The sequence below is a fragment of the Rhinatrema bivittatum genome, chromosome 12 (genome assembly GCF_901001135.1).
Source record: "Rhinatrema bivittatum chromosome 12, aRhiBiv1.1, whole genome shotgun sequence".
NCBI classification, from domain to species: Eukaryota; Metazoa; Chordata; class Amphibia; order Gymnophiona; family Rhinatrematidae; genus Rhinatrema; species Rhinatrema bivittatum.
The window spans coordinates 43,352,527-43,376,180 of record NC_042626.1 but is presented as its reverse complement, the minus strand read 5'-3'; the positions used below and the strand labels follow the sequence as shown (position 1 = coordinate 43,376,180).

The 23,654-nt window shown below is 44.5% G+C and overlaps 1 protein-coding gene across 5 annotated transcripts in view; it reads right to left on the bottom strand.

Annotated features, from left to right (window-relative positions):
* The window catches only part of KIRREL3 (kirre like nephrin family adhesion molecule 3), a 1,312,393-nt gene that overhangs the window by 828,816 nt on the left and 459,923 nt on the right, over positions 1–23,654 (bottom strand). The window contains exon 2 of one of the 5 annotated variants that reach the window (XM_029572739.1): positions 13,283–13,346. The exons of the other annotated variants lie outside the window; for them this stretch is intronic. The gene's annotated coding sequence lies outside the window, so the exon portion shown is untranslated. The remainder of the gene's footprint in view (positions 1–13,282; positions 13,347–23,654) is intronic. 5 annotated transcript variants of the gene reach the window in all.

The window sequence follows — 23,654 nt, the reverse complement described above, 5'->3', positions numbered from 1 at the left end:
GATTGAGTGAGCCAAAAGCTCTCCAGATCTGGAATTATGAAGAAATTCCTGGGACCCCAAGTGAACACCCAAAAACTCCAGGTGCCCTGATGCAGAAGGCTGGAAGAAAAAGGATCTGTAGCAGTGCAGGCTCGAAGAAGGAGCGTCAGCACCCGTGCCACGGGGAAAACAAGGTGAAGCACTGGGCTGCGCGGCAAGAACAAGACGAGCAGGAGTGTTGCCCCCCCCCCCCCCTTATGGGAAACAAACTGCAGATGCAGGAGGAGCAGCAGCATCGGACCATGCACCAAAAATTAAACTAGGGCAGAGCGTGCCCAACGCTGCAGAAGGAGAAGGAAGTGGAGCACTTCTCTCGCGGGCCTGGGGAAAGATGAGGCTCCTGTGGCTAACGAAGAGCGAGGTAAGAAGAAAGAATGAGAGTGCATGTGTGTGTGGAAGAGGAAGAGATGTGAGCGTGTGTGTGGAAAATGGAGAAGAGTGAGTGTGCATATGTGTGTGAGTGCATGTATGTGTGTGACAGAGGCAAAGAAGCGAGTGCATGAGAATGAGCATGTACGTGTGTGAATGAAAATGTGAGTGTACTAGTGTGTCAAAAATTCCCAGATATGCAAATGTTTGGTTGGTTGGGTTGTGTCTGATTTATTTATTTATTTATCATCTTTTGTATACCGTCATTCGGATTCGCTATCAGAACGGTTTACAGAGTCATGGGACGGTTTACAGAATCATGGGTATGGTTTACAGAATCATGGGACAGATACAGAAACATGGGAGTTGTATAAACATCATCACAGCGTCTTATCATGTAGTGTAAGTTATCAATTGTAAGGCTCATTATGTACAGTAAAGATCTTACATACAGAAAGGATATTACATGTATACTGATGATGGGAAGTTAGTGTGTGTGTGTGTATGTGCGCGTGTGCATAGGTTGTGGATGGATGAATGAGGGACTTGTTTGCTTGAGTGAGGTGGATGTGATCCACTCTTTTCCCTTTCCGCTCTCCTGTCCCTTTCCACCCAGTCTTGTCCATTATACCTTTCCATCCCTTTCACTCTCCAGTCTCACCCTATCACCTTACCCTTCTCCTCCCTCTTTCCTTCTTACCCTCCCCTTTTCAACCTGCCCACCTCGTCCCATGGCTGCTGTCCCTCTGTCTTGGTCAGTGAGGCTTGGCCTCCCTGCTGGCCACATTGCACAAGTTCCCCGATGGCATTTCCTTTACAGCTTGAGGGGCCCAGGGTCCTTGTCCCAACTCCATACAACAGCTGCTGCTCCTCCTCTGCTTTGGTCGGCAGGAGGTGGCCACCACCTGCTGGACACCTGCACAAATCCCCCGGCCTTGCCTGCGTTGCGTCTTACAGAGCATGGGCTACCCCTGCCTGCTATGCAGCTCAGTTCCTCGGGTGCCCTTGGGATTTGTTGGACTACAGATGTCTCATAACTGCAACTGGAGTTTAACGAGAAAGCCAAGAGCAGCAGCTTGACCCACAGAGCGTAATGAACGCTACTCTGAGGTAATGCTTCACCACCCGTCATTGATATGCCAAAGCCTCTCTCCCAAGCCCATTCATACAAGACGTCATCACACATTCCTGCATTTGCCTCCCATCCAAATAAGTAGTGTTAGGCAGGCGTTTGATGTGCAGTTTACTTTAATTACCATTTTACCCCTATCGTTTTTGTGGCACTGTACAAGTTAATATTTTATGAATTTTTCAGAGGGGGGAGGCTATAAATAGAATATGGGACATTGATTGGCTAAAGCTCCATAGATAATTAAGGGAACATGAATAAACCAGCACACAGCTGCTCTGCTAGGGGGGAGGGGAGATGGTCATCTGGCTATTTCTAAGGTATTTGCTTGCCTTACTTATATTTTCTGAATTCGGAAAACCGGTTTTAAGGTATCTGCAAATGAGCAGAATATGGATCAGAGCAGAAATATATTCACAGCAGCTTAAAGCATAGAAACAGCCACTTAAGATTAATCCAGATGTGAGAGTTCTCATCCTTGGCTGCTCTAGTATTGACTTTGTCTGACCTTGGGCAATTTATTTTTGCTCACTGTGCGTTCAGTTCTAAAACTTGCTTTTCAGTCCTTACAAGCAGCACTTCCTGCGATTCCAGTACTGAGCCCCAGATGCACACAAGTTCTGCCAATGCACTTCGCTCCTACCCTCCTGCACCCCCTGTTTATTCCCATTCTGGAGTAACCTGAGAGCATTTCCTGGATGACAAGGGACAGTAGCAGCCTAGTGAGCCAACCAATATCAGTACCCTCCCGCCGAGCTCTCCAACCTCTTTTCACATTTAATAATACAGATGCCGGCTTATAACTGCACAAGAGATCAGTAAACTGGCAAAGGGAACAAAGGGTGGGAAGTTACCGGGGGAGAGACAAGATCAGGGCTGAACTCAGGGAGAAATCTGTCTTGAAATGATTCGGAGGTTTGTTTGAAGAACTAAGGCACTGGGCAAGATAACAGCGTGCTGACAGCTGTGACAGACCTGGAGAAATGGAAAGCGATAATACTGGACAAGCAGTTTAAGGAAGGCATGAAGTAAGACCTTAGATTGCTAAAGTGATAGGGCCCTCTCTCTCTCCCCAAATTCAGGTTCTCTTACCTCTCCCTTCCACTCAGGCTTTCTCTATCCCTCTCCTGCACTTGTCTTAGGTTTTCTTGCATCCCCTTTTCCTTCTCTCCTCTTTCACCCAGGCTTTCTCCCATTTCCTGTCAGATTCAAACTCAGGAAACTTTATTGGCATTACAATTTGTCCATGTAGAGCCAAAATAATACATAAAGGGTGAAACGTTTAAATTAGCTGCATTTGCTTGCAAGCACATTTTCAAAGCACTACTACCCCCCCCCCCCCCCCACGGGGTTTCCCTTGGAAAACAAGGGGCTGGCTGGCGCCACGGGGTCTTCATTACCCGTGCAGTTGGTACCTTCTGTAGAGCAGGTGCAAAGTTGGTGCTGTAAAGCAGGCACAAAGATTTCACAATGAATCCCTTTACATTCGGGCCGATACAGTAAAGCGCGGCCGCGGTTGCCCGTTTTTTAACCCGCTTTGGACGCACGTTTTGAGCGCGTAAGACGTTTGTTGGCTACTCGCTGTCCCTGCCCCTTTGCAGCACAGGTAAAAGGAGCCTGGGTACTTTTACCTGCAAAAGGGGGGGGGGGCGGGTAGCATTTTGGAACTGACAATTTTTACCCAGGTAACTGCTTAGAATTTACAGTAACTGCCTGTGGTTAAAATAAAAGCACAAGTCTAAAATTGCATGGTAACTTAAAGCAGTGCATTTTATGATTCCATGACCAGCATGTGTGATTTACAGCTGCTCTTGTGTGTGTCTTGCAGTTTCTCCCTGGGGAACAATAAGGCATGGGTGGATTGCAAATTGTATGGGGGATTAGGGAGAGAGGGGGCATGGGTTGATGGGGGAGAGGGATGTAGGGGAGGTGCACGTGTGGATGGGGGAGGGAGAGTGTGTGTGATACTCTATCACACCCTCTCTGCTCCCCCATGTTCCCTCCCTTCTGTTTATCTCCCCTATGTTCCCTCTCCTCCTCATTCTCTCCCCCAAATTCCCATCTCCCTTCTTCTTCTTTTACCTTCCAGCCCCTCTCCTCCTTCCTCTCTTTCTTTCCTCCCCTCCTCTCCACTCCCCATCCCACCTTCGCTACTAAGACCTAGGAACTCTGCCAGCCCTACTACTTACATCACTGGTGGCTCTGCTTTGTTTTTGACTGGAGGGGGCATGGAAACCCCCGTCAGCCCCATTTCTCTATTCTGCTTAGCTACTCCACCAGTCCTTATTTTTTCTTTTGTTGCCTACCCACCACCACTTCTCCCCACCTGTGACATAGGTTACAGAAAGATGGGCAGACAGACAAACCAAAAATGTAAGTGCTTTTTTATTTTATAAAATGTACTAAAATACATAACAGTGATAAGAGTAAAATTGAATTATAGGATACAGAAAGGACAATAACAAGGGTAATTCCCAGGCCTTAGTGCTGGTCCATATTCAGATTACACTTCTGGCCTGGTGGCAGGATACAGCTCTCTTCCTTTCACTCTTTCCATTTCTCCTTCTACACTTAGAGGTCCATATTCAGTAAGCTGGCAAGTGGACAAGTTATCTGGTTAGTTAGTTGGATAACTTGTTATGGATATTCAGCAGGACAAATCTCCTGTTGAATATACTCAGCTAAAGTTATGTTTAAACCTAACCAGTTAGATTTAAATATCCACGTAGGTGTACCAGGATAAGTTAAATCTTAACCAGCTATATTCATAATATATCTGCTTAAGTACCCACAAAATAAAAACTGCTCCCATGCCCCCTATCAGTGTTTTCCAGCTATGTTATCTGGCTAATTTTGCTCCACTCTGGAATTCCTCTGACTTCTCCAGATATTAGCTCGCTAACTTGGTGGCAGTCAACCAGGTGGAAATTTCAAACCTCTGTGAATATGAACCTCTCTGGCTCTCTTCTCTTTCTGTCCTTGCCTTCATACCTTTCTCCCGCTCTCTAATCAGTTCCTCTTTCTTGCCTAAACAAGAGATATTTTATGGCTCCTATCATGTAGGCATTTCAGCTATCTTTTATTATGAGCTTCAGTATTCAAGCAAAGCAGATAAAAAGCCCTTAGTTATTCCTGTGCAGGTGTGTGGTGTACCTAATACAGACAAACAGCTTAAAATATTCCCCACACCATACTGTATTATAAGCCCCCCTCTTTCCTATGACTCTTATGCTACCCCTCCTTCTATTTTCTTCACTAACTCAACCTTATTTCTCCCCATCATCCCTGCCTTTCCCTCTCCGCCCCCTTCTCTGTATCTTTTCCCCTCACCCTTTCACTTTTTGTCTGTTGCTTAGCAATTTAGTGAAAGAATGTAGTCCAAAAAAAGGAACAGATTCCTAATTCCCCTACCCAGGCAGATTGAAGAGCCTGACAAGAACAGTCTCTCAGCATTGATTGATCTTGGAGAAAGCATTTGATTACTTGAATAGAAGCAGTTGCTACGCTACCAAAGCTAGGCCTGCCATCTATACACCTCCTGTTCTTTTCAAGGGCTCCCAGATGGAAAATCAACCTTGCCATCTCTTCTTAAAGTGTTACTTATTTGCTAGATATTCACCTCAATACTTGGAAAGAGAAGCCACCATTGTATATGTCCCTAATCCCAAAGCATGTCAAATCTTGTCTTGTTGAAAGTTCTGATGGGATCTTCAAAGGCAGGGTATCCCAAACCTATCCTGGTGACTCCACAGTCAGTCGGGTTTTCAGGATATCCACAATGCATTTGTATGAGATAAATTTACATCTACTGGTGATCCAGCATATGCAGATTTATTGCACGCATCTTTATTGTGGATATGCTGAAAACCTGACTGACTGAGGGGTCTTCAGGACAGGTTTGGGAAGCCCTGTCCTAGAAGGTCCTAAAAGAACTTTCGACCAGACAAGATTTGAAGTGCTCTAGAGCATAGGCTCTAGAGTTGCCAAGTGGTTCAATTTTTTGCTGGTAAAGCCAATCCAGTCCTGGTTATACCACATTGCATGTATAGCCTTGTGGACCTTGCTTTTCTTTAGGGACATTAGAACTACAAGTCAATGCATGTAGTGGGGTATAACCAGGAACAAATCAGCCATGGGCAACAGAAATAGACCCAGTTCATAACCCCCAAAGCAGGAGTCTCAACCCTAGGATCCACAGTCCAAGCTGATTTTAAGGATTCCCATTATTAACATGCATAAGATATCCTGAACACTAGATTGGCCTGAAGGTCCTGAGAATTGGGGTTGAGGGTTTCTTGCCTTCATGACACTTCTGGACCATCTACACCTAATTCATCATTTTCTGAGCCCAGACACTGAGAAAAGGGGAAGTGATAACTTAATTACTCAAGATGTTTGGGGGAGCTAAGGACAGGGGTGGATTGGCATATCGGGCAATTGGGTATGCCCCAATTAGCCAGGCAGTCCAATCACATAGTTGGTGTTAGTCACAGTGTCCCCATGCCTGTGGACAAACTCCAGGCCCCCAGTCACTCTTTTCACATAGCACTCTGCTCATTCCTACCTAGACCTGTTCCCGCTGCTCTCTCAGATTCCCCATCACCTTTAGCAATGGCAATGGGAAACATTTCTACAGCCTTTTCTCATCAGTTCCCTCTTCCAGCAGGAGACAACCAGTAGACTTCCCACCACTGCCTCATCACCAGCTCAATGCCTCATGCTCTCCTCTGGCATGTGTCTCCCTATTCATGGCAAGCAATTAAAAAGTAGAATTAGGATCTTGCAGCTCACCCCTTCTCAGCCAAGGGACAGGCTCCCGGCACAGCGGCCATATTTGCCACTCGGCCGGCACACGCAACTTACGTCAGTCCCAGGGCTGAAATAAGTTTTGGAACAAAACTAAGGGAAAAAAAAGGTAGGGGGAAAGGGCAGGCGAGGTAGGGGAGGGGAAGGGAAGGTGGAGTGGGGGGGGGGGTAGGAAAGTTCCCTCCCAGGCCACTCCGATGCCCCACTTTATCTAGCTTAACAATGGTAGATGTGTCTAAATAGGAGGAACTTTCGAAATATTTAAATGCCAATATCTGTACAGAAATATGTCCGAATAAAAAAGGGGAAACTAGATACTTTTGTTTTAAATAACATCTCCATTATATGGCCCCAGCCTAGTTCATGGAATTAGGGAGTTAGGAGATGAGTTTTCCATATCTTACAGCACTCCTAGTGAGGTCTGCTGGAATGGTGAACTCCAGAGTTCAGTGCGGCAATTTTTGTTGGAATTAGAATGAGAAATTTTGTAGTTTTCTTTGGTCCTCTTTCTCTTGTAAACTGGACCTCATGCTCTACTGTTTCCAGAATAGGAAGGATGCAGTTACCTTCTCTACTAACACCCTCAGAGGCTGGTTGGGGGAAGGGACCAAGCAAATCAGCAAGGTTTCACCCTCAGCTCTCACTGCCATTTGTTAACTTTATATTTACATTTATAATGTCATTCTTTCTTACATTCTTTGTGGAAATAATATTCATTCCAGACCAACCAATAAAAAGCTTGATGTTAAAAACCAGACTTGGTGGTAAAGGAGAAAACAACAAAAACAGTCTTTGCAATATAACTAGATATATGTACATATGTTGCTTATTGTGCTGCCACCCTATGTCATCTTATTGATATTGCACAGTTTGGGGTCTCTGCATGCTGTAGAGCTCTCTCTCCTGATTGGTTATCTTTTCAATGATTCTGAGCTCTTCATTTTGATCTTTCCTGTTTGCTATTCTCTCTCTCTCCCTTTCCCCACTTCCTATTGGTCCCTTGCCACTAGGAAAGCCTGGGACAGTTTATCTCCTGTAATTTCCATCAGTTGGAATTTGGCTCTTGCAAGCTAGAAGCTCCTCCTGAAACCTACCTCAAGTTCCACAAAAGCATTGCTTTTCATTATTCATATTCTTCAGCTTCTGTCTCAGCTCCAGTTGCTTCCTTTGGACTACTGGGCTTCCCGACAGAACTTTGACACAGCTGTAACAGTCTCTCCTTTCTGTGCAGCTACTCTTGATGCCTTCTCATTCTTCGCGTTTTGAACTGTTCATCATTCTAATAAATGTTGTTTGGTATTCAAGGATTGAGTTTTCTCTGGTATTTGAAACTGGAAACAAGGTTTAACTGACTGTCTAGGTGCTCAAACTAAAAGGATAAAGGGCTGAGGACAGTACAAGCATTACTAATAGAAGTGCCAGTACTAAATAACTGTTCTGTACTATGTATGGGGAGAGAGAGAGAGAGGATCATCAAATACCAAGAGATGTATTTATTTATAGCCCCCAAAAATGTGGCCTAACGAAATAGAAAAGGTTCTAATTATTTGGACACCACTCGCCTGATTAAAACAAACTTCCAAGCTCACCTTGATATGTTGTCTGTATATATTACACCATTCAATCTTCAAATGGAAGCTGTTTGTCACAATGCAAGTATTAAGAAGAGCACTAGCAGTAAATCTGAGAGACTGCGAACATACTCGACATATCCTGGCTTTATAATGAGGTTCATTCTTTTCATTGCATGTGCAAGACAAACACAATATAAAACCTGTACCTCCATTTCTGTGAATATATATCCTGCATCCACAGAACCCTCCCCTGCCCAATGAGCACTCACACACACCTCCAACAGTGGGGACAGAGCAGGATATTTTCCTGTACACTTCACCATGCAAAATAAATATTCAAATTCTGGTGTCATCTAAGTAACAGTAACACAAACTCCATCCATTATCAGGCACAACTGCTTTGAGATTTATATTAGATGGTATAGAAAGTTTAATAAATTGTGAAACAATACAAAATCCTGCAAAAAAAAAAAAATCATTTAGCACTTTTGTAGCAAACCTGTCGTACCATAGGAGCTCTAATTCTCAGGACTCTAACAGCAGCAATCCTACCTAAGAAAAAGCAGCACTATAAATATTACTGTAAGTCACTGGCTTAGGAGCATTTAAATATAGCTCCTTGCAAAACTTTTTTAAAGGGGAAAAATAAATGTCCTTTTGAAAGATACTAGTTTATGGCTGTATGTCATGGTAATGATGGTTATCTCAGGTTTTCTCTTCCCTTGGTAAATTTCAGAGGTGGAGAACAAAGGGACTTTGTGACATGTACCACAAATGAGATACTTCCGGTGATGATTTGGTGACATTTTCTCCATGAGGCAAGGTGATCGTCTGGTCTGGAAGGAGGGGCTAAAATAATAAATTGGGGCATTAAACATGTGTAACTCTAATTCATGGTGCTGACTGGTCAGCTGTGGCCACATGCAGTTCCGAGGCTAAATCTCAATTGTATAGTCACAAGTCCTTTTGCCCTGGGGTTTGGGTTCTTTTCTAATGAGGGGAAGGATATTCTTCATTGCCCAATGCATGTAGGTAGAATTCCTTTCTGGTATGTTACCTTTCTCTCTTAAATATGGAGACACTGAATGGAACAGGCAGGACATGCTGCTTGGGTGTTCCAAGTTAAAATATACTTCGATGTGCTCAAAATAATCAATTGGCATCAACAAAGCTGTTCCCAACTACATTTGCATCAAGACTGATCTATTTTCATATAAGTCTCTTCTCTCTCACTCTGGGGTAGATTTTATAATTTTGCACGAGCGCGTACTTTTGTTCGCTCACCAGGCGCGAACAAAAGTACGCTGGATTTTATAAGATACGCGTGTAGCCGCGCATATCTTATAAAATCCAGGGTCGGCACGAGCAAGGGGGTGCACATTTGTGCAACCTGCGCGCGCCGAGCCCAGCGCGCGCTGCCTGTTCCATCTGAGGCCGCTCCGATTTCGGAGCAGCCTCGGAGGGAACTTTCCTTCGCCCTCCCCCCACCTTCCCCTCCCTTCCCCTACCTAACCCACCCCCCCGGCCCTATCTAAACCCCCCCTTACCTTTGTTGGCAGATTTACGCCTGCTGAAAGCAGATGTAAATCTGCGTGCGCCAGCAAGCTGCTGGCGCGCCATCTCCCAACCTGGGGGCTGGTCCGGAGACCTTGACCACGCCCCCAGGCCGGCGCCACGCCCCCAGACCCTCCCCCGAAACGCTGCATCACGCCCCCGAAACGCCACGTCATTTAGAGAACGCCCCCAACACGCCCCCGACATGCCCCTTTTATGAAGCCCCGGGACTTACGCGAGTTCCGGGGCTCTGCGCGCGCCGGCGGCCTATGCAAAACAGGCGCGCGAGGGCCCTGCGCGCGTAAATCCGGCCGGACTTACGCGCGCGCAGGGCATTTAAAATCCGGCCCTCTGTGTCCTTGAGCACTGGCTTCAGGATTTTCTTACCTTCCTGGGAGTGGAAAGATAAGTGTCCCAGGTGGATGGGGGTATTCCAAGTGCGGCCTCGACTGAAGTGCCGACGATGGCCCGAACCTCAGGGGCGTCTCCCTGAGATGACATCATCCACGATGGATATATAAGGTCTTAGAATTTGCTAACAGATTGAGTTAGCAAGGGTTCGGGTTACTCTACCTAAGCTACTCTACCTCCTCGGACTTATCAGGGGTACCAGCTCCTTGGGAGGCCTTGCTCTCTCCTTTGTTTTTCAGGTGAGAGTCTGGAACCGGTACTTACTCCTCGAGGGTCCTCGTTCCCAGACTTGCTCCATATTCTCTTCTGCCTGGAAGTCATCACTGCCAACTACATCAGTGAGTTACCATCGCTCTCTCAGAGCTTTCCCTGGAACCAGGAACTTGCTCCTCGAGGGCCTATACATTCCAACTCCTGGGCTTCTATGAGACATTGTGTGAGTGTTACCATCTGGTTCGGTACATGAACTCTGCATACCCTGCCTACTCACTATATTTCGGTTTCTCTACAGCTCAGCCTCCAGGGATTGCTGTTCCAGTATCTGAGGGACTACAGCCCAGTCAGGCATTCCAGCTCACTGCTGCTACCTCTGGTGGTTCAGTATACTGTCTAATAAAAGAACTAGTGTGTGTCTGTCTCCTAACTCTGAGCCTGACCGGTGGTCCCTCTCGGGATCTTCCCCCGGGGGCATGGTCATCTGCCACCGGTTCAAGGATCAACCCACAACTCTCCTAAATAACAACAGATTGCTAACTCCTATCTGATTGCTACTCCCAACAGATAGCAGCTCCTAACAGTTTGCTAACTCCTAACAGTATCAGTGTAAGACCACTGACTGCTAAGACATCCAATGTTTCTTTAATGATTTTCTGTCATTCTTTTTTCTCACCAGCTTTTCTGTGTAACTTTTTTCTTCCTTATCTTTAAACTATTTATAATTTTCACCAACACATCAAGTACAAGTTGAATCAGCAAAATAAAGAAAAAAGCAATACAATAACAAGCAACACACACACACGAAAAAATAATTCAGTATCTAGCCCGCAACATCTTTTCTGTTTGACAACCTTGCACTTATTTCGGGGCCAGACTAGTATATCCATTCTGTTTTATGAGGCAGGAACGTGATCTCTGGTGGTTCATGGCACAATTCATGTTTTCCAGCCTTCATTGTTACAGAAACAAAAAATTGATTACATTTCATTTCTTGAAAATGACACATGATTTGAGAAGTTTTCAATTTTAAATGCTACCTTAATAGTAGCGTTTGCAGGCTCAGTCAAGAGGAGCAATTCATTATGCATTTGAAATATGATACAGTGTGTTACTTAATCTTGATGATGAATTTAATCATCTGAGGTTTGTTACATTTTAAATGTGTTTTTTTATAGTCTAAATGGTAGCAGAGGCAGTAACCCTTTCCTGGTATCTGAGAGAGAAGAAAATATTATCAATAATCTGGTTGTGAGGGGACTTCCATACGGGAATGAAGTGAGAACTATAACTAGAAAGTAAGGCAATTATTACTTGACCTGTGGCCATATTTTTTGGGCTAACATGTGGACCTATCATTTGGTCTGAAAATCCTTGACTCTGCTTCTGGCTAGGACATTACATCACAAAGTGAAACCTAATAAGTAAAATTTAAGATCAGCATGTGAGTGCACGTGCACGCGTTTGCCGGCGCACACACATGGAGGCGCCAATTTTATAACATATGTGTGTATATGTGCATATATGGGTGCATGTTATAAAATTGACTATCCACGCATACACGCACATGATTTTATATTGATGTGTGCACACAATTGGGGGGAATTTTAGTAGGCACGCGCGGTGATGCAATAGGCTTTTTTCCCAGTTCACTCCCAGATTGCCCCAGTAAAGCAGGACTTCCTAAACCCCCTAGCTAACTTGCTTCCCTTTCACCCTATTACTCTCGACCCTTAACACCACTCTAACTAGCGTTTTTGGGGGTTTTTTGTTATATGGCTTTCACGCCGTCCAGAGCAGAAGTAAAGTTATGCATTAGGGGACCCCGGCACACGCTTGGGTGTGTAAATACTTACCTGCTGGATTCATGCCTCAGACCCAGCCCATCCATGTCCATGTTCACGTCCCTCCCCTTTTGGTGAGAAAAATGTTGAAGCGCGTTCTGGGAGATAGGCGCGTACTCGTGCAGGTTTTGCAATCCGCGTGGCGTCCGTCAAGCCGAGTCACGCATGTATCTCCCGGCTTTGGCGCGTGGAGAGCTTTCAAAATTCACTCGATAGTCTTTATTGTTAGCAGGGATGATGATTATCACGTTCTCACTAGTGTGCGGGGGGGGGGGGGGGGGGCCGCAAGGTGTTAGCATTGTATCAAATGTTGAGTGGATACCTAGATTGATGTGATTACCGGGAAGTACACATGGGGTATGCAGTCCCTCTGTTACCCTGATTGAACTCTTTACACAGTCAGTCCTACGGTGCCACCTCACATTCCCTCTCACACTCCTGAATTACATACTGTGTTTTCCACAACGGCCGTGACGAGGTTCCCCACACACGCCTTGTAGTACTGTATTATATTCTATTGTGCACCTCTCTCAGAGAACAATTTCCTTCCTCCTTCCCACAGAGATCTCATCAAGGCCTCTCTCTCTTCTTCTTCCCTTCAAACATGGCCACCTTCCCAAATGACTTTCAGTCATCAGTAGTCACCACGCACTGCCTCTCTCCCTCTTGCTTCCCCTCTGGTTCTCTCTCGTTCCTTTTCCATTCTCTCTTTACACTTTAGATCTACAGCATTTTTTTTCTTTAGAAAATAATTTCTCCTAATGCATACCTTCACTTACCACATGAACATTAAGTCAACATTTGCTCTTATCTTGAAACTGTTGTGAATCCACAGCTTGTGTTCCTAATATTTCCTTCGCTCTTTCTTTTTGGTAGACAGTTCAGTAAACATTAACCATCTTAACAAAAGCAGTCTTAAGATGTTCTAGCAAAAGAATAAGCCAAGCCTGAGTATTTGTGAATATTGAAGAGTTTGATGAGCAGAGCAGCTGACTGGCTGCCTCCATTTAATGAGGTACGTTTGACACTGGCTGTGTGATAAATCTGACAGGTTTAATTTTATGGAAATATTTCTTTTTCCAGTGTTTAGTGCAGAACCTAATGGCATGGCTGAGTGGTGTGCTGGAGTAGTTCAACAGAGAGAAAAAAAATTCTCATTTCTTTTTAATTTTTTTTTTTTTTACGCGTGAGTTTAAAGCTGGCAAATTGTGATGGATTGAAAGCACTAGAAATTGAAAACCTTCATTTATTCATAGCACAGCTGGAGCAGCAGCATTGCAAACCTTCCTCACACAGACCAGGTAAAGCACATGTCAACCCCAAAAGGCTTAGCCACTCCTTACCTGTCACCTGCAGACAGCTGTAGATCTGATTTCCATAGGAAAAGTAAGACTAATTCTCCATGCACTAAAGGGGGAAAAATCAGAACTGGATCAGACACACTTGACTTCACCTGGGTGAGGTAAAAACCTTGATGCAATGTTTTACCCTCTACAAACATCAATAAATTCCCAGACACCAGAGGACAGCAATTTTGGTGACCTGGAAATTAAGCTCATGGGAATAATGCTCTAATGCTAAGCATGCAACCACCTTTTGCACAGAAATAACTCTGAAACACCTTCTAAGCCAAGATCAGCTACTAAAGGTTTCAGGGAGGGTCACATTTTCTCTTAGAATGTGAAAGGAAAGAGATACTCTAATCAGACCTTTTGTCGCTGGTTGCTAAGCAGCACAGCTCCTTTTGCAGAGGGGTCAGGAGACAGAAAACTAAAAAGTCAAGATTTGCAGTCAGAGAAATGCAAATTTCTTGAAGTAAGAAGAAATCAGACATTCAGGCCAATGCACTATCGGCAGGCGGAAAACATGAGCGCCCGCTCTCCTAACGCGCACCGATCGACCTCTCCGGGACACCAGATGCAATATGCAGATGGGCTGCATTGGTAAAAAGGAGGCGCTGGGGGAACTTGTGCGCCCCTAGCACCTCCTCAGCTGCACGCGCCCAGGAGAGGTGGCCGTCAGCGGGTTAGGAAAACTGAATGCTCGTTAATTGAGCATCCCTTTTCCTAACCTGACCGCGGCACACTTTTGTTTAATTTTTTACCTAACTCCTTTTTTCAATTCTTCCGACTTAATATTGCCATGATATTAAAGTAACCTACGTTGCAAGTGTGGATATGCAACTTAATCCAAGTTAAGTGCTCCTCCGACTTAATATTGCCACGATGTTAAGTTGGAGGGTCTACAGAAAAGCAATATTTTCTACTTTCCTGTCAACTTTAGGGGCTCCTCAAAACTTTACACCTGCTCCGGGGCAGGCGTCAGTTTCTGAGGATAAAAATGTGAGCGTCGGGCATACTTTTTTTTTTTTTTGCATCAGGAGGTATTAGGTAATAGCCTCATCGACATGAATTTACATGTCATGAGCGCTATTAGCTTCGCGGGGAGGTTGGACGCACTAATCCCCTTATTACATAAGGAATTGTGGTCGTGCATCCAAAATGCGCATCCAACTACAGGTTAACCAGCGGACTGTATTACATTGGCCCGAATGTTCGGGACCGACTGAAGAAGCAAATCAACACTTCTAACGTAGATTACTTTGATAGATCATCAAATCTTCATTGTTATTGACGCAGTGAGTATTTGTAGTCTGCCTTTCCAATTAAAGTTCAAGGCAGCTTAGAGCATTATTAGTATCCAAGTACAATAAGTTCATTCCCCAAAGAGCTTACCATCTAAGTGGGTACCTGAGGGAATGGCAGATAAAGTGACTTGTCCAAGGTCTCAAGGAGTTCCAGGAGGGGAATTGATAGTGAACCCTGGTTTTCCTGATTCTCAGCCTAAATTTTGGTAGTAGTTCTCAAGTTAATGGCAGTGGCAGCAGAAATATGAATGATGTATGTATTACATGTCTGATGGGATGGAGTAGGATTTTACTTCGTGGATTGAATGGCTAATGGCTTTTATTGTTTGTAAATCAGTGTCTTGTAATAGCTATTGATGCAGTGTGCCCTCTTTGACTTATCTTTCGCCAAAGTCACTACACCCATATATCCTCTCTTCTCAAGTCACTACATTCATGACCCCCCTATCCGTTTCCACATATAGTTCAAGCTCCTCTTACCCATCTATAAGAGCAACTCACTACCTCTTCCTCTCTTATCTCCCTCTGTAGCCTGCACTCATCAGGTAGGTTACTCCTATCTATGCCCTTTTCTTCTGCCAATTCCCAATTCCATGCTTTTCACTTGGCTGCACCTTATGTTTGGAATAGACTTCCCGAGCTGGTGCGCATTGCTCCTTCTCTTGTCTTATTCAAATCCCATCTAAAACCTCTCCTTTTTGAGGCTGCTTTTAAATATTACCTCTGATTTTTCCGCTTACAGCCTCATTCATTTTTAACCAGTCTTAATAAATACAATGTCCTCACTTTTGCCTTGTATGTTTGTCTTGGTTAGGTTGTAAGCTCTACTGAGTAGGGACTGTCTCCTTTGCTTTTTGTACAATGCTGCATATGTCGAGTGGTGCTAGAGAGGTGTTAAATAGTAGTAGCAGTATCTTTTAAATGTTATTGGTACAGTGTGCAGTGCACTACTTTGGTAAATCAAAATCAGCAGCTTGTCAGTGCTATTGATACAGGGGGCACCCTTTCGGTAAATTGGCACTTTGTCAGATGCACATATTGACTGCTGAAGAGAAAGAGGCAGGAAGGAGAAGCAGCCAAGGTAATAAAAATTTGTCACAGATGTAATTAAAAGGCCAGAGCAGCATAAAATCCAGGAAGATCATGGAAGGGCTATCCGAGGAGGAAAAAAAAGAGCCATCATAAGGGGTGGGTGAGATGGGTGGCCCTCAAGCACTAGTCATTCATTGAGCTTCCATCTGACTTTTATTTCATTTTTCAGGAATATTAGTTTTAATATACTTTTTTTTTTTTTTTTTTTTTACATTTATAAATACTTCGTCATGTGCCAAGATGCTGGCCCTGTGCAAGTCATGGTGCTGCCATGTTACCAGAACCCCATGCAGGGATCACGGATTCGACAAGCACAAGCAGTTGGTGAGTGAATTGAAATAAGGAGGCGGCATCGCCAGGTTTGGATTTCCACACCCGATCCTGGAGCAGCAAAATTCCAAGGGTCACAGTACCCCTCTTGCCTGCCTTGTAAGATGCTACAGTTATGCCTCACATTAAGGGAAGCAGAGTTTCACAGCGCCAGCAGCCTGTGTGCGACCGGGAAGGTCCGTGGCATTATCATCCTGCCATTCCCCACTGTAGCTTTCACTGTATGACAAGGGTTGGGCCATCAAGATGCTACCATGGGCACCTCTCCTGGGTTATGCCCAACCTTCCTAGAAAGGCATAAGTGGAAGGTGGCACTGAAGGTGCCTAGGGGTGGATAAACCCTAAATCCATCACTAGCCATGGCTATGATAGAAAGTGCAAACCTTTAGTTCCAAAGGAGCAAAAAGAAAATAAAGTACATTTGGACTGTGTACAGTTTGTAATTCCTCTGGCGGGAACAACATAATAAACATCCAGAGAAGAGGGTGTACATGAGCTCTCAAGAAGCGAGCGGTCTGGCCTCAGAAGATCATGGAGACAACATTCTTGGATAATTCTTATGTTTGGTCAATAAAGTTTATCAGACTCTACTAAGTAACTAAGCAATAGAGAGGAGAAGCAGGTGAATTGATGTCTAGATAAGTACTGCTGCTTCTTGAGAGAAAGTCTTCTGTTTTGGTAAGCTAACACATCACCTGAGCCAGAGGAACACAAATATAGCTCCGAAACAGGGTAATAATTGATTTAATTTTCAAAATAAATGTAAGACCCATGACAGAACATTTATTCCTTCAGGGAAGTCGAGGTGATCCATTAAGAGGGTGTCACTGATTCGTTTTCACATCTTCTAAACTGATTTTCAATTCATTAGCCATTTCTTTTAACAGGCTAGCACTGTGAGTGTGATTTGACAGACAGCATCCCATGGCTGGGTGTTTGACAGTCCCCATGGCGATCTTTCCTTGTCCTGCCCAAGTTTCCTGGATAGGGGCAGGCATCTGACACCCACTGATGCACAGTGAACTTATTATGGGCTTCTTGCCAGCTTTCAGAGTGCCTGAAAACATCAAAGCACGTGGAAGAAAGGGAGTGGCCACACTGGAGGACCTTTGGTACCACATTTTTAAGCTGCCTAAGGTAGTAAATTCCTTGCTCTGGCCCTATTCCTTATTAATTTTCCAGTGCTGAACATCGATGTCAGAGAAGGAGGCAGTTTTTAATAGCCCATCTTGCCTCAAAGTATGTGGGTACTGTTGTACCTGCCAACCAGGTAGCTAATTTTCAAAGAGAAAAATGGGGACAGTCATGTACTTTATATGCCTGCTTTATCTGCAGGAGGCAGAATAGCATGCATACTTTCAAACACACGCCAATACCTCCCCCAGCTTAAACACACTGCTAGGAATGCCTCTTTTTAATTCAGCTAAAAGGAGATGCATACTTATAGAAACATAGAAACATAGAAACGACGGCAGAAGAAGACCAAACGGCCCATCCAGTCTGCCCAGCAAGCTTTGCACATTTTTTTTTCTCATACTTATCTGTTACTCTTGGCTCTTAGTAACCTTTTGGTTCTGTTTCCCTTCCACCCCCACCATTAATGCAGAGAGCAGTGTTGGAGCTGCATCTATGTGAAATATTTAGCTTAATTAGTTAGGGGTAGTAACCGCCGTAATAAGCAAGCTACACTGCTTATTTGTTTTCCCAGACTATGTAATTCAGTCCTTTTTGGTTGGTGTCTGTATATAGATCCTCTTTTCTTCATTCCCCCCTGTTGCTCTGAACAGGAACATTTTCAAGCAGGGCAAACTAGCCATGCAACTAATTCATGAAATGACTAAATCCCTTTGAAAACTGTCCACGCGGAAGGCAATTTTTAAAGCTTTTCATTTCCTTGGGTAAAGTGATTTCCATAGCTACAATGGCCTTTTATCCATGACAATAAGGTGTTTCAAAATTGCCTCCTCGCTTGGGGTAAGAGCGCATGCTCTGTTCGCAGTGCTTGTATTTGTACCCACAGCAGAAAAGGGGCTGGGTTAGACTGGGAGAGGGAGAGTATTTGCAGAGGGTTTGGTTTGAAAGCCCATGTGCACTTTCCCGTGGGTACACGCACTATCCGGCAGTTTCCCTTTGAATATTAGCTTGCAGGCCTGCGAGTCCTGTGAGCTGTTTTGTTATTGCCCCCACAGTGAATACATTTGACCAAAGAAGGGGGATAGAGTTTAGGGTTGATGGAGTGAGAGCGCTGGTTGGGTTCTTTTATTTAAAAAAGAGAATAACCCATGATTCTGTGACTTTGGAAAATGCTTAGCCAGGATCACTTGGGCTAGAATACGGTGTGAGATTCTGTGGTGTGTTGCATTGCTTGGGACCATATGCTAGTTCTGAAAAACACTGGAAAAGAACTTGACAAATTATTTAATACAGATGTCCAAAACACAGTAAAAAGAACATGATAGACACAGTTGTGTGGTGGGCTGAGACTCGTTCATTTTTGCATCAGTGTGCTGCCAGCAGCAGTGCAGCAGGTGTTAGTATTAGTAGGTGCCAAGTGAGGTGTAAATAACAGGCATGAAAAGGTAGGGATAAGCATTTTCATTTGGAAGAAATATTGGAAAAATAGATGCATGGTATAAGAAGCAATAATGCTTGGTGGTTGTATTCTGCTATGAATCTGGTTTAGAAGGGATGGTCATACCTGGGAACTCTGGATAAACCCTGGAGTCTCAGGAATTTTCATAAACTGCAGGGTCTCCAGAGAAGCACATGAAAGCTCTGGACAGGGGTCTTGCTATTTACTACTCCAACCCTCACCTTCAAGCAGCAAGTAAGGAGAAATAGGAGGGTAGGAGCTAGAGAAGCCAGCAGAGCAATTTTTTTATTTGCTTTGATGTGTCCACTCTAGCCTCACCCCTTCTCCGCCTATGTCACAAGGCTGCATGCAGGCGACACAGGAGGAGAAGGGCCGGAGCAGACACTGCAGGTCTCTGTGATCACAAGACTCTGCACTCTGCTGAAGACCGAATGGGGGAGGAGGGGTGAATTGGATTGAGTGTCCTGGGCCCCCATGCTTTGTAGAACCCCCCTGCATCACTGCAATAGGCTCACCCCCCAGCTCCTTCTTCTGATTCTCTATCATTCCATGCTTAGATGTCAACGTTATGCTTAATGCTGCACTGCAAATGGTCTACTTAATGGTGAAGCTCACCCAGCTATCAATGCCTCTCTTTCCCCTTCCTGGATTTACCACATTCCAGCCTTATTGCACTGTTTTGAATTAGTCTTAACTCTTTTATCAAGCAACCTGGTATCCCCACTAACAACCTGTTGCAATAGTCAAATCCTCCAATACCATGGCTAATACAAGAATCTTAATTTCTAGAATTATTCATAAAAGGCTTCACTTGCCAAATATCTATTTAGCATCACTTAGATGGATCAGTATGGACTATTCCATATAAGTGGCATATAGGGAAAAATAGCCCATGCTATAGTTACACAATGTTAGGTTCCACATTAGATGCTACAACCCAAGAAAGAGATCTAGGTGTCATAGTGGATAACACATTGAAATTGTTGGTTCAGTGTGCTGCGGCACTCAAAAAAGCAAACAGAATGTTGGGAATTATTAGAAAGGGAATGGTGAATAAAACGGAAAATGTCATAATGCCTCTGTATCACTCCATGGTGAGACCGCACCTTGTACAGTTCTGGTCGCCGAATCTCAAAAAAGATACAATTGCGATGGAGAATGGAACAGCTCCCCTATGAGGAAAGACTAAAGAGGTTAGAACTTTTCAGCTTGGAGAAGAGATGGCTGAGGGGGGATATGATAGAGGTGTTTAAAATCATGAGAGGTCTAGAACGGGTAGATGTGAATTGGTTATTTACTCTTTTGGATAACAGAAAGACTAGGGGGCACTCCATGAAGTTAGCATGTGGCACATTTAAAACTAATCGGAGAAAGTTCTTTTTTACTCAACGCACAATTAAACTCTGGAATTTGTTGCCAGAGGATTTGGTTAGTGTAGTTAGTATAGCTGTGTTTAAAAAAGGATTGGATAAGTTCTTGGAGGAGAAGTCCATTAGCTGCTATTAAGTTGACTTAGAAAATAGCCATGCTATTACTAATGGTAGCATGGAATAGACTTAGTTTTTGGGTACTTGTCAGGTTCTTATGGCCTGGATTGGCCACTGTTGGAAACAGGATGCTGGGCTTGATGGACCCTTGTTCTGAACCAGTATGGCATGTTCTTATCAAATTTGAAATTGGGAGCTAAACCTTTGACTATGTTATACCGTGGCGTTATACCAAGCCACGTTATATCGGGTCTACAGAGTATTAAATTCAATAAAAAATAGCAGACAGAAACAGTTGCCAAATTTTTCTTACTAACTAGCTTAAGCTTTCGAAAGAACTAGGTTTGCCATTGGTGTGAATAGTTTTTGTCCAGAATGATTTCATTGCCTGATGCCTTATCATTGTTACAATAAAATCTGATGAGCCTGATAAGAATCAGTTTGATAAGAACTAAGGATGTGCATTCATTTTAAACAAATTTAAAAAACATGAATCAGGGGCCCCCAAATGAAATGAACTTTATTTGTTGCATTTGCTTCAAATGAATGCATTGGTCCTAGGCCTAAGTTTGAGGCCGGGGCCTCACCTAGGTCTTATGCCGAGGCCCAAAGCAGGGATCATGTCTAGGCCCAAGCACGATGATGGTGTTTTGACCTAGGTCAAGGCTGACACAAGGATCTCAGCTGAGACCCAAACCCCCAAATAGGTTCTTACCTGATACGTTGGGTATCCGATGGCCAGGCCCCTACCTCAGCCCAAGCTCGATGCTGGGGCCTGGCCCGGAGGCTGGATCTCTACACCGGGCCTCATGTAGAGCCGGTGCCCAGGCTCATATCATGGCCTGACCCAGAGTCTGGGTCCTGATTCCATGGCCTTGACCTGGACCCAGGCCCAATGCCAGGTCCTTTTGCCTAGGCCTTGGTCTCGGCAGAAGCCCAAGCCCAGACCTGAAACCACAGCTCGAACTGGAGGCCATGTCCTGATGCTGGGCCTCAGCCGGAGCCTGGACCCAGACTCAATGCTGTGGCCTAGTCCAGAGGGTGGGTTCCAATGCTGAGGTGACAGCCCAGACCCAGGCCTGATGACAGGGCCTGGCCTGGAAGTCAGGTCCTGTCACCTGGGCTTCAGTCTAGGGTCAGGCCCAGGCTTCGCAGCTCTGCAATCGCTGTCTTCTTCATCTTCTTCCTTCTGATGCCATTCACTGGGGTCACTTGGAGTTAATTAACTCCGGCACATTCACCCCAATGGTCGGCGCCATTTTGATGCTTGGCAATTGTATGGCAGCACAAAATGGTGCCATCTGCTGAGGTGAATGTGCATGTATGGTGCAACCCCAGCACACAGCATCAGAAGAAAGACAAAGAAGACAGCAACTGTGGAGTTGTGAGGACTGGACTCCAGACCAGGGCCTGACCCTAGGATGAGGCACAGGCACTGGGACCTATTCTCCAGGCCAGAGCTGCAGCGTTGGGCCTGGGTCTGGGCTCCTGGGTAGACTGAAGCCTAGGCATTGGGACCTAAAGCCTCTGAGCTGAGTCCTGACATCAGGCCTGGGTGATGTCAAAACCACAGCATTGGGACAGCATCTGGGCTGAGCCGTGGCATTGGGCCTGGTTCTGAGCTCCGGCCTAGGCTGAGGCTGAGGTCTTGGCAACCTACCTCAGCCTTTGCCTATGAAGGCCTAGGCTTTGGCCTGGTCCTAGGCCTCGCCAGTGGATCCCCACCAGACTGAGTAAGTGGGAGTCGGGGGAGGGGGTCCTGTCCCCAGCATTTTTCTGGGTGGGTGGGAGGCCTTGGGAGGCCCCATTTTCATTGTTCTCACCATTTTGGGGGTTTTCTGTTTTTTTAATGTTTGTTTGTTTTTTTCACTCAAATGAAATGAATCAAGCATTCCATGAATTGAAATTTGTGGGGAAAAAAACCTCCCTAAAATGAACGGAAAAATGAAAATGCATTTTCCCCCCTGCACATCCCTAATAAAAGCCCAGAATCAATTCAGATTAGCACTACACAATTTTTTTATTTATTTATTTATTTATTTTTTAGAGAGTAGACAGATTTGATGTGGTTTTGACATAAGGTGAAAACCTGATTAATGGTATCTGAGATGGGGTAATTTAAAAAGAGATAATAGTGATGGTTGCATATAATTTTATTATAATTTGTTTTATTATTTTTTATCATATGCATTTTTATTTTATTTTTATTTTGTTTAATATTTTTTACATTGCTTTGAAATGTTTTATTGTAATAGAAAGTGATTCATAATTTCATATTAATAAATATGTGGCCCCTATGTGCCACAGAGAAGGTACAGAGTGTGTAATATTTGAGAGATTGAAGCCATCCTAAAAGGGGTGAGTTGCAAACTGGATTTAAACCGTTGTGAATGCTAAGAAAGTTGGTCCTAGTTCAAGGCTGAAGAGAGATTTGAACATATAACTGTGATTTGAATTTGTCCTGAACTCTTTGAAAAGGATTGAGGTTGAAACTGCTGTGATCTCTACAATTTTTGGACTGATTGAACAGTTTGTTTAAATAAATTATCTTTCATTGGAGCACACCATCTGTAGTGGACAGTGAATTTGCGGAGGTGTTTGAGAGAGTGTGTCCTCGGCTCAGTTTGGCCCTGCAGGTCTGCCTGCCCCCAGCTCACAACCCAGACTCCCCAAAGCTGAGAAGGTGACCTCAAATGGACAGGAGGGTTACAAATAAATAAGTTTACGTTGCCTGTATATGGGCAGATAAGGACTTTCTGGCCTGCTCAGATCCTGCCCACGGTGTCACTACAGATTGAAATTGCTGAGCCTGGGAAAAACATCAAGTGGCTTAGAGCTCCATACTGCATGGCTGCAGGGAAGAGCAGGCATAAAATGCATGTGTGTATACTCTGCAACTACTGCTCATGTCTCCCCCCAGAGGAATGCTTCCAGCATATCTCCCTAGCAATGGCAGAAGCATCAGGTCCGGAGCTGCAGTAGGCTCAGGCTGCTACCGTAATCTGGGCTGAAACACTTACTGACTGAAGGTACCAGGAGGTGGAAGGCTTAGTGTCGGGATCGGGGGGGGGGGGATGGAGAGGGGAAGGGAGAGAGTCCTGAAGGTTACCACTTGTTAAAAATTTGACTGGGTGGGTGAGACCGGATTTGTAGGAGGAAGGCAACAGGCTCAGCCTGGCACGACCATGCATTTGGAGCTCGCGAGGGAGAGGAAGTGATAGGGCCAGTAGGATTATTGCTGTTTAAGTCCTGGGAATTAGGGTGGTAATGGTATGGTAAGTTTGCTATGTAGGATTTGAGTGTGGTTTTCTTTTTTTCCCTCACAGGTTTGGTTTTAATTCGCAAAGTGCCTGGCTGTGGAGGGAGTCTGTGTTGCTGTTACTGAGTTGATGCCAGAATTTGTGCTGTATATCATGTACACTGCACTTGAGATGTGAAGGTATATTTGTGTTTTTTTGCTGTTGTACATATTTTATAAATCAATAAAAAGAAAGGTACAAATATCACAGTTGGATAGTGTATCTAAATTCCATATAAATATAAATTAGTCTATTTCTGTTACGAAA